This window comes from Panthera onca, chromosome B1 (genome assembly GCF_046562875.1).
Source record: "Panthera onca isolate mPanOnc1 chromosome B1, mPanOnc1 haplotype 2, whole genome shotgun sequence".
Taxonomy (NCBI): domain Eukaryota; kingdom Metazoa; phylum Chordata; class Mammalia; order Carnivora; family Felidae; genus Panthera; species Panthera onca.
Window position 1 is genome coordinate 121,491,711 of NC_138342.1, and position 11,267 is coordinate 121,502,977.

Here is an 11,267-nt window from a genome sequence, read left to right on the forward strand (position 1 = left end):
TGTTGTTGATTATAGCCACTCTGAAAGATATAAAATGATATCTCACTGTACTTTTACTTTGTATTTCTCTGACAGTGATATTGAGCATCTTTGCACGTGTCTGTTGGCCATATATGTCTTCTTTGGCAAAATTCCTATTCATGCACTCTGACATTTTTCAGTTAAATTATTCATTTTTGGGGTGTTAAGTTTTGTAAGTTATTTATGATTTTAAATACTAAACCCTTATTGGATATGTCATTTTCAAATATCTTCTCCCATTTCATAGTTTCCTTTTAGTTTTGTTGATTGTTTCCTTTGCTGAGCAGAATATTTTTATTTTGATGAAGTCCCAACAGTTCATTTTTGCTTTTGTTTCTCTTGCCACAGGAGACATATCTAGAGAAAAGTTGCTATGGCCAATGTCAAAGAGGTGACTGCTCATGTTCTTCTCTAGGGTTTTATTGTTTCAGGTCGCACATTTAGATCTTTAATCCATTTTGAGTCTATTTTTATGTATAGTATAAGAAAGTGGTCCAGTTTCATTCTTTTGCATGTTGCTATCCAGTTTTCCCAATACCATTTGTTGAAGAGACTGTCTTTTTTCCATTGGATATTCCTTCCTTTGTCAAAGATTAGTTGACCATATAGTTGCAGGTTCATTTCTAGGTTTTCTATTCTGTTCTATTGATCTATGAATCTATTTTTCTGCCAATACCATACTTTTAAAATCACTACAGCTTTGTAATATAACCTGAAGTCTAGAATTATGATGCCTCAAATTTTGCTTTCTCTTTTTCAAGGTTGCTTTGGCTATTCAGGTCATTGTGGTTCCATATAAATTTAAAGATTGTTCTAGCTCTGTGAAAAATTTTGTTGGTATTTTGATAGGGATTGCATTAAATGTGTAGATTGCTTTGGATAGTATAAACATTTTAACAATATTTATTCTTCTAATCTGTGAGCATGGAACATCTTTCCATTTCTTTATGTCATCTTCAATTTCTTTCATCAGTGTTTTATACTTTTCAGAGTACAATTCTTTCACCCCTTTTGTTAGGTTTATTCCTAGGGATCTTTTGTTTTGGTGCAATCGTAAATGGGATTGATTCTTTATTTTCTCTTTCTGCTGCTTCATTATTGGTATGAAAAAATGTAACAGATTTCTGTATGTTGGTTTTGTATCCTGCAAAATTACTAAATTCATTTATCAGCTCTAGCAGTTTTTTGGTGAAGTCTTTTGGGTTTTTTATATATAGTATCACATCATCTGCAAATGGGGAAAGTTTTACTTCTTCCTTGCCATTTTTTTTTAAAGTTTATTTATTTATTTTGAGAGAGACAGGAGGCAAGAGGCAGAGAGAGAAGGAGACAGAAAATCCCAAGCAGGCTCTATGCCGTCACAGGGCTTGATCTCACAAATCACAAGATCGTGACCTAAGCCAAATCAAGAGTCAGGTGCTTAACGAACTGAGCCACCCAGACACCCTCTTCCTTGTCAATTTGGATCATTTTTGTCTCTTTGGCTGATTGCAGTGTCTAGGGCTATGTTAAATAACAGTGGTGAGAGTGGACATCCTTGTCTTGTTCCTGAGTGTAGAAGAAACGCTCTCAGATTTTTCTCATTGAGGATGATATAAGCTATGGATTTTTCATATATAGCCTTTCTTTTTTTAAAGTTTATTTATATTTGAAAGGGGGGTGGAAGGGGCAGTGGGAGAGGGAGAGAGAGGATCCCTGGAAGGCTCAGCACTGTCAGCATGGAACTGGATGTGGGGCTCGAACTCACAAACCATGAGATCATGACCTGAGCTGAAATCAAGAGTTGGATGCTTAACCAACTGAGCCACCCAGGTGCCCCCCATATATGGCCTTTCTTATGCTGAGGCATGTTCACTCTGAGCCAACTTTGTTGAGAGTTTTTATCAAAATGGATGTTATACTTTATCAAATGCTTTTTATGCAACTATTGAAAGGATAATATGGTTCTTATCCTTTATGTCATTAATGTGCTGTATCACATTAATTGATTTGCAAATATGGAGTCATGCTTGCAAGCCAGGAATAAATTCTACTTGATTGTGGTGAATGATTTTTTTTAAATTTATTGTTGGATTTGGTTTGCTAGTATTTTATTGAGAATTTTGCATCCATGTTCTTCAGGGATATTGGCCATTAGTTCTGTTTTAGTGGAGTTTTGTTTTTGTTTTTGTTTTTGTTTTTTGAGAGAGAGAAAGAGAAAGAGAGAGAGAGAGAATGAGCACAGAAGGGGCAGAGGGAGAGCGAAAATCTCAAGCAGTCTCCACACCCAGCACAGATCCCGACATGGGGGCTCAATCTCACGACCATGAGATCATGACCTGAGCCAAAATCAAGAGCTGGACGCTTAACCAACTGAGCCAACCAAGCTCCCCTTAGTGGAATATTTATCTGGTTTTGGTATCAGGGTAATGCTGGGCTCATATAATGAATTTGGAAGTTTCCTCTCCTTTTCTATTTTTTTGGAACAGGTTGAGAATAGATATTAACTCTTATTTAAATGTTTAGTAGAATTCACCTGTGAAGCCATCTGGTCCCAGACTTTTGTTTGATGGGAGTTTTTTGATTACTGATTCAATTTCATTGCTGGATATTGGTCTGTTAATGTTCACTGTTTCTTCCTGTTTTAGTTTTGGTAGTTTATTTGTTTCTAAGAATTTATCCATTTCTTCCAGGTTGTCAGATTTGTTGGCATATAGTTTTTCATAATATTCTCTTACAAATGTTTGTATTTCTGTGGTGTTGGTTGTTATTTCTCCTCTTTCATTTGTAATTTTATTAATTTGGGTCCTTTGTCTTTTCTCTTTGGTAAGTCTGACTAGAGGTTTATCAATTTTATTGATTTTTTTTTTCAGAGAACCAGCTCCTGGTTTTGTTGATCTATTGTTTTTTAGTTTCTATATTATTTATTTCTGCTCTAATCTTTATTATTTCCTTTCTCCTCCTGGCTTTAGGCTTCTCTGTTGTTCTCTTCACAGCTCCTTTAGGTATAAGTTTAGGTTGTTTATTTGAGATTTTTCTTGCTTCTTGAGGTAGACCTCTTTGCTATATTCTTCTCTCTTAGGGTTGCTTTTGTCACATCCCAATAGTTTTGGACCATTGTGTTTTCATTTTCATATGTTTCTGTGTATTTTTTTATTTATTTGATTTCCTGGTTGACCCATTCATTGTTTAGTAGCATATTATTTAACCTCCATGTATTTGTGGTTTTTCCAAATTTTTTCTTGTGGTTGACTTCTAGTGTCACAGTGTTGTGGTCACAGAAGATGTGTGGTGTAATTTAAATCTTTTTGTATTTGTGGAGGCCAGATTTGTGACCTAATAAGTGATCTATTCTGGGGAATGCCCCAAGTGCACTTGAAAAATACATGTATTCTGCTGTTTCAGGATGGAATGCTCTGAATATATCTGTTAAGGCCCTCTGGTCCAGTGTGTCATTCAAAACCATTGTTTCTTTGTTGATTTTCTGTTCAGATTATCTTTCCATCAATGTAAGTGTAGTGTTAAAGTCCCTACTATTATTGTATTATTTTCAATTGGTTCATTTATGCTTATTATTAATTGATTTATATATTTGGGTGTTTCAAGTTGGGGGCATAAATATTTACAATTGTTAGATCTTCTTATTGGATTGTCCCCTTTATTATAATATAGTACCCTTCTTTGTCTCTTGTTACAGTCTTTGTTTTAAAATCTAGTTTTCCCAATATAAGTATTGGTATTCCAGCTTTGTTTTGACATCCATTTATGTGGTAAATATTTCCCCATCCCCTCACTTTCTTTTATTATTATTATTATTATTATTATTATTATTATTATTATTTGAGAGAGAGAGAGAGAACACAAGCAAGGGAGATAGAGAATCTTAAGCAGGCTCCATGCTCAATAAGGAGCCCAGTGCAGAGCTCAATCCCATGACCCCGGGCTCACAACCTAAGTTGAAATCAAGAGTCAGATGCTCAACCAAGTGAGCCACCCAGGCGCCCCTCTCCATCCCCTCACTTTCAATTAGCAGGTGTCTTTAGGTCTAAAATGAGTCTCTTGCAAGCAGCATATAGATGGGTCTTGTTTTTTAATCCATTCTGGCACCCTATGTCTTTTGTTTGGAATGTTTAATCCATTTCCATTCAAAGTAATTATTGGTATATATGTATTTAGTGCCATTTTACTACTTGTTTTGTCATTGTTCCTGAAGATTTCTCTCATCCTTTATTATCTTTTTCACTTTTTGACTTTCTTTCCCACTCAAAGATCTCTTTTAATATTTCTTGCAGGGCTGGTTTAGTAATCATGGATGCCTTTAGTTTTTGTTTGTCTTTATCTCTCCAAGTCTGCAGATTTTCCTTATTCAGCACTTGGAATATATTATGCCACTCCTTTCTGACTTGCCAAATTCCTGTTGAGAAATCTCTACCTAGTCTTATGAGTTTTCCCTTGTAAGTGAAGGACTACTTTTGTCATGCTGCTTTTAAGATTATTTTCTGTATCACTATATTTTGCAAATTTATATACAACATGTCTTGGTGTTGGCCCGCTTTTGTTGCTTTTGATGGGAGTTCTCTGTGCTTCCTGGATCTGGATGTCTGTTTCATTCCTCAGATTAGGGAAGTTTTCTACTATTATTCCTTAAAATAAATTTTCTGCTTCCTTTTCCCTCTTGTTTTCTTCTGGGACTCCTGTAATACAAATATTATTATGTTTGATGGAGTCACTGAGGTTCCTAGGTCTACTCTCATGTTGCATAATTCTTTTTCTCTTTTTTTCAGTTTCATTACTTTCCATTACTTTATCTTCTATGTCACTAATTAGTTTCTTTGCTTATGCCAGCCTGTTGTTCATTGCATCAAGCCTGTTTCTAATCTCATTTATTGCATTCTTCATCTCTGATTGATTCTTTTTTAACTCTTTTATCTCTGCAGTGAGGATCTCCCCTGCTGTTTTCCACTCTTTTCTCAAGCCATCATATCCTTATGATTATTGCTTTAAATCAGGCATGCTACTTATATCTGTTTTACTTAGATCTCTGGCTGTGGCCTTATCTTGTTCTTTCATTTGGGATAAATTCATCCACTTTGGTATTTTGTTTAAGTCTCTCCTTTCTTCTCTGTGTTAGAAAATCTGATTATGTCTTCCACTCCTGAAAGTAATAGCCTTATGAATAAGAGGTCAAGTAGTTCCCAGGGCCCAGCCCTTCAGGAGGTTTCCAGTGTGTGCTGCATGCACTCTGCTGTTATGTTTTGGCTGCTCTATCAATCAGGTCAATTGTCTGCAGAGGCTCTTCTTGCCTACTCTGGGAAGTATTTGGTCCCTGGCCTGAATATGGTGAGTTTTAACTAGGTGCATTCTGGTCTGCTTATGAAATGAGACCTGATACCAACTTCACCAGAACTGAGCTCCTGTAAAACTCTCTGGTCAGGAAACATGGTGTATAAGGGATTTGTGCTGGTCTTCTGGGGGAGGGGCTTGCTGTGCTGGGACAGAGGCAATTGTGACTGGAAAGAGCAGTCCCACCAGAGCATAGTGGGAAGGGCTTGGTGTACGCAAGTTAGGCATCCAGTGTCAGCACCGCACTGCTTCCCACAGGTGGCTCTGTGTTTATGGTGAGGGGCAGGGGAGGAAAATGGTGCCAATCAGCTCCTTTCTTCCCAGAGAGGCATCTCCATGAACACTACCTCCCAGAAATGTACTCTGAAAAGAGTGAATAATCTCCCCCACTGTGTGCCACAGGAGTTCTTTAGATGGCTGTTTCCATGATGTCTGCCCCCTGCATTGTTTCCCTGATTTCTCTCCAAGAGCAACCCAGTGCCCTCCTGGGTATATCTCAACCAAGCCTGCTGACCTTTAAAACTCTAGGCCTTAAGACCCACTGGTTGCAAGAACTCATGAAATTCAATCCCTTTCAATTTCCAAGACAATGGCTTTGGGAAAACGTTCTCTTTGTGCATTCCCCTTTGTGCTCTTCTCTCTCACTTGCTTTCTCCATGACCATGGCTCCCTCCCCTCTGCAGCACCTGTGATCCATTTTTTCCTTAAACCATGTCTCTGTACTTGCTACCTTCTTTGATGAGGCCTCTTCTCTTCCTTTATTTGTGGAGTTTGTTCTGTCCTGGAGCATAACTTCTTTACTGAGTGGACTTCATAGTAATGTAGCTGCAAGGGAAGTAGTTACCCAAGCATTAGGGGAAGGGTGTGGCATTACATCTATGTGACCAGATGAAAGTCAATCTTACTAATGCCCATTGTGGAGAGCTAGTCTCTATTAAGGAAGTGCGGGCAAACTGACTAGGGACTAAAGATTAAGAAGGCCCCTGTGGACACATACATTGAGATCTTGACCTCATCTCTTGAGATTGTTATTAATTTTCCTATTGATCAATATAACCCCATTAATAAGAATGATATACTACAGTCTCAAGGGGGACTTTACCACGAGGAAAATGGCATCTGGACTGGTGAGCTGGCTCAGAGCCAGTACCAAAAGTTCATAGTGGAAGGGCCAATAGCATTAGAGCACACGGCTGTGGCTCAACTCTCTTGCTGAAGTAACTCCCTGATAGGTGCCCATGTTTTGATTATAATGTGAGTGAATCAAAGAGTTGAATTTTGTAGCCCAAATCTAGAGTACTCTTGTGAAGCATCACACTAAGGGAGTGAGATTATCTTCCCTATCTGTAGCTTCTTGGCATCCTACCCCTCATAGTTAAAAAATACTAGTATTGGTCACAATACTAATGTGACCACAGATAGATTTACCAATATGGGGAGAGACCTCTATAACATCTTTCTATACTGCAAACCTACTAGCATATCTGCAATGGTGTCATTGAAACAATGAATTGAATGGCAGAGGAAATTGCAAAACCTTCCATTTTTAGAAGCAGCATGTGGCAGTGACAGAAGCAAAGTCCACAGAGGACAAAGACCTCTTTTTCCATCAAATTTTGAAATATAACTACCCCTTTGAACTAAGTAAGCTTCCGAAGTTTAAGTAATTTACAATTTGATTGAAGAGCTAAAACCCTCATATATAAGGCACTGGATTTTCTAATTATTTGGACACATGAATTAATTTGAAAGATAAAATAAATGTGATTCCCTTCTACCCCATGGTGGTGAAGCAGGCCATATCAGTAACAAGAAAAAAGAACGGTGTCCATGGCCAGCCTCAGGGATACCCAAAAACAATTTAGTTGGGCCTTAAGAAAAGCAGGACTAAAGTAGAGCTCACCTCTTAGACCCTGGAGCTATAATGTAGTTCAGAGTATAAGGCTGCTGGGAAGCCAAGCAGTAGGAATCTAGATCTCACTCTAGTGCCCCATAGCTAATGTGACAGCTACCCCCTGAGTACTTCTTTCTTCTTCTGCTACCACCCACCTCTCACCCTCTTTGCTTACTTCTCGTGGCTTCTGTCAATGAGCTCTATGGAGCTTCATGTGGCTCTACTGTTGTCATAGCCATTTAGCATTGCCTCCCTCTATTAACTGTCTCTGAACTGCATAACTGACATGACCCACAGCCAGAACTAACTGGCACAAGTATACTTTGCATGGGCCACTTTCCACAAGGAAGCACCTTCTAGTCACCTGCTAGCCCAACGATTAACTACCCTTGGGCTAGATGCTCATTGGTTCACTCACATTATAATCAAGACATGAGCACCAAGGTCTATCTTGGCTTTCTAAATCCAGGTGGAAAACCACATGTGGGAGTAAAGGGAAGAGTAGAAAAAAAGCTGGTACAAGGACAGGCTGCCTATGACTCTCCATTAGCAGAGTCAGGGCACAGGATAGTTTTCTTTTGAGGGGTTGTGAACATTTGCAAAATACCCTACCAAGTCTTCATGCTAGAAAACTCTGAGAACTTGAATACTCTATGAGAATAGGGTCATAGGAACTTGGTAGAAATTCTGTTTAAACACGGATTTTAACAAAGACTAAATATGGGCTCCCAGTAGAATGTTAAACTAAACTCACTATAACTCTCCACTACTAAATAGAGTTCACTTTGAATTTCAGGAATTAATGAATCAGTTCAAAACTTTGCCAAAATAAAAAGACTTCCTAAATTAATAGAAATAAGGGTTCTATGCATCCTCTTCTTGTTTCTGAAACCAGTTAGTGTGCCCAATCCCTTACTCCATGTATTACAGTATGTTATGATTAAACCAAAGTTTAATTTATGCTCACAAACAGTCATATTGTACTCACAGCCCCTAATGAGATGATGAATTAAATATATTAAATTTAAAACTAAATTTAAATTAAAATTACTTAAATTAAATTTAATTTAATTTAAATTTTAAAATTAAAATTAAATGTTGAGAACAAAACAAAAAAAATCATTAGTATGTCAATGTGGTGATCTTTCAGACAGGAATTGATTGCTGGACCAGCCTCCATTACAAAACGAGGATTATACTTTGATATAATGGCTTCCTCTCTCCATGCTCCCAAGGGCACAGTAATAAACTCTGTAGGGTTACTGGACAAAGATAATAGGAAAGAATCAAGAAAGCTCACACAGTAGGAAGAATTCCAAAACATTTTTTTTAACTTGGATTTAAAATTTCAAGGGTTTTAGCTGCTTAAGAAAGGTGAAGATTGCAGCCAAAGTACTTGGTGACAGCTTGACTATATGTTTACAAACAAGTGGTGGGTTTATTTTGTGACTTTATGTGTCCTCAGAGAAGAATATTAAGACTCCAACCATGCATAGATACCTTAATTCAGTTCTGGAACTAAAATCTGAATTAATTTTTTTCAGACAAATTACAGACAGTAATGGAAATTTATAACTTTTTGGTTTTGCCTGATCTTGTTGTATGTTGAAGAATATTTTTAGAATTTTAAGCATATGTATTCTATCCCATATTATGTTTCTTACTCCTTATTGATTTACTTTTCTCAGTAAAACATTTTACAAAGAAACAAACTTGGAGGTTTTTCTGCAAATTGAACATTGTGTTTCTCTTGCTTCCTGTCCCTGTAGTTTTGAGCTATAATGATTTTTTTTCTTTTTTTAAATGTTTATTCATCTATTTAGAGAGAGAGAGAGAGAGACAGCATGAGCAGGGGAGAGGCAGAGAGAGAGAATCTCAAGCAGGCTCTGTGCTGTCAGCATAGAGCCCAACATGGGGCTCAATCCTACAAACCATGAGATCATGACCTGAGCCAAAATCAACAGTCGGGCACTTAACTGACTGAGCTACCCAGGCACTCCTATGATGATTTGTCTTTAGACTATCCTGTTATTAATTGTTGAGAAAATATATGAGATGAGAAATATATCTTCTAATGCCCATCAATGCCTACTGACACAAAAATTTAAAGGATTAGAAGGTATTTCATTTCTTTTCTATAAGTCAATATTAAACAGCATCCTTTTCACCCTCACATGAGATAGGTACCTTGTGACCTTATCACACTAGCTTTCTACCGTGAAAAACTTTTACCTCTATTAGTTAAGAACTGTCATATCTATTCAGGGGTTATATGCACTATGAAAATGTCACTCATATTCTAAGGTAAGAAGCTGTACCTCAAGCAATGACCCATCTTATTTGTATTTAACTGTATAAACTACAAAGTGCGGTTCTGGCATTACATTAATGAACGACAGTAATAAAGTTGGGATACCAATGATAAATCAACTAAAATGTTTAAACTCAGAATAACTGAGAAAAACTGGAATATTGAAAAATAAAAGGACAACTTAAGCAAAAGCAAAATAAAAAATATTCTAAAATAAAATGCTAACTTTATAATGTAGATAGCTAACAGTTGATCCAAGAGAAAGTAGCTAACTTATCAAATACAACACCAAGGAGTTCCAAACAGGAGACCAGAAAGAATAATATTTCTAAAAAAAAAATTAGAAGTGCTTAAATATACACAAAGGAAAAAATATTTTGATTTTTATTTCAAGCAAAATGCAGCAGTTTAAAAATTATTCATACATGAGATTTATGAGATATATGTATGAGACATATAGAGAGCAATGTATTTAAATTAAAGTCACAGTGATAGTTACCTTTTATAACAGATTCATCATTAGCCACCAGTCAGTATTTCTCTTCCCTGTGCTAAGGCTCTCTACTATGGCTTTTTCCCTTATGTATTTGTAGTGAGTGCTAACTATACATGATGAAGTTAAACTGTTATTAAATGTCACACACCTGTACCTTTATGACTCATCAGTTCCCTAGAATGTATTATCAACATTCCAAAAAGGAAACATATTATATAAAATCATCTTGTCCCCATATATTTTTACAGGGGTGAAAAATGTTATAAGGATAGGAATTATTAATAAGCTGTCTAAGAAGAACACTGTCAGACTCCAGAAAACTAAGCTCAGTTAATCCCCTTATTTTAAAGAGGGTAAATAGGCTTATCAAGGTAAAAATTACATTAAAAATGTAATTTCTTTAATATATCAGTTTCCCAAGAATAAATATAATACCTCCATTCCTTTTTTCTTTCCTACTCTTTTCCCCTCTACCTAATGATACTTTTAATTCAGTAGTTTTATTACTTCTCAGGCGGTGGTGGATATAATATAACAAAGATGAATGTATTTTAATAATCTCTAACTTGAAAAAGGAGATACAGAACCCTGTGATCTTGGCTTAGAGGCAATGCAAGCAGTTGGAAATGCATAATCTTTGATTTCTGCAATACTGATGTTTTTAAAGAACGTATTAAGTTTTTGAAAGCCACATTGAGGAGGGCATGGTAGAAAACTACTCGTTTTTTTTTCTTAATTTAAATGGTAGTTACTTTTGGAGGCAATTTAGGAAGCTTTGTAATATCTACATTTTGTTAAATTGTGCTATAATCACATATACATACCAAAACTCACACATACATTAAATATGAATTTGCCAATAGTTTTGTTATTTCAAAACTTTCAGCAGTTGAGACTGAAGACTTAAGAGTGGAACCAAATTCAGATAACCAAAGGTATGACTTGGACAAAAGTTAGAGGTCAGGTAACAGAGAAGTCTGGAAACTAATAACCAAGCTGGAACTAGAGATCAAAATTAGACAGTCAGGGTGCCTGCGTGGCTCGTTGGTTGGGCCTAGGACTTCGGCTCAAGTCAAGATCTCACAGTTCGTGGGTTCAAGCCCTACGTCAGGCTTTGGGCTGACAGCTCAGAGCCTGGAATCTGCTTCAGATTCTGTGTCTCCCTCTCTCTCTGCCTCTCCCTCATTCATGCTTTCTCTCTCTCTCTCTCTCTCTCTCTCTCT

At 36.8% G+C, this 11,267-nt stretch overlaps 1 long non-coding RNA gene across 4 annotated transcripts in view; it reads right to left on the reverse strand.

The window, feature by feature from the left end:
• Nucleotides 1–10,166, reverse strand: part of LOC144616030 (uncharacterized) — a 118,891-nt gene extending 108,725 nt beyond the window's left edge. For 3 of the 4 annotated variants that reach the window (XR_014137549.1, XR_014137548.1, XR_013554884.2), the window contains exons 1-2: nt 10,048–10,166; nt 6,074–6,168 (exon numbers count right to left, since the gene is read on the reverse strand). This is a non-coding gene — a long non-coding RNA (uncharacterized LOC144616030). The remainder of the gene's footprint in view (nt 1–6,073; nt 6,169–10,047) is intronic. The other variant, XR_014137547.1, reaches the window with a different exon arrangement.
• Between the last annotated feature and the right edge of the window lie 1,101 nt (nt 10,167–11,267).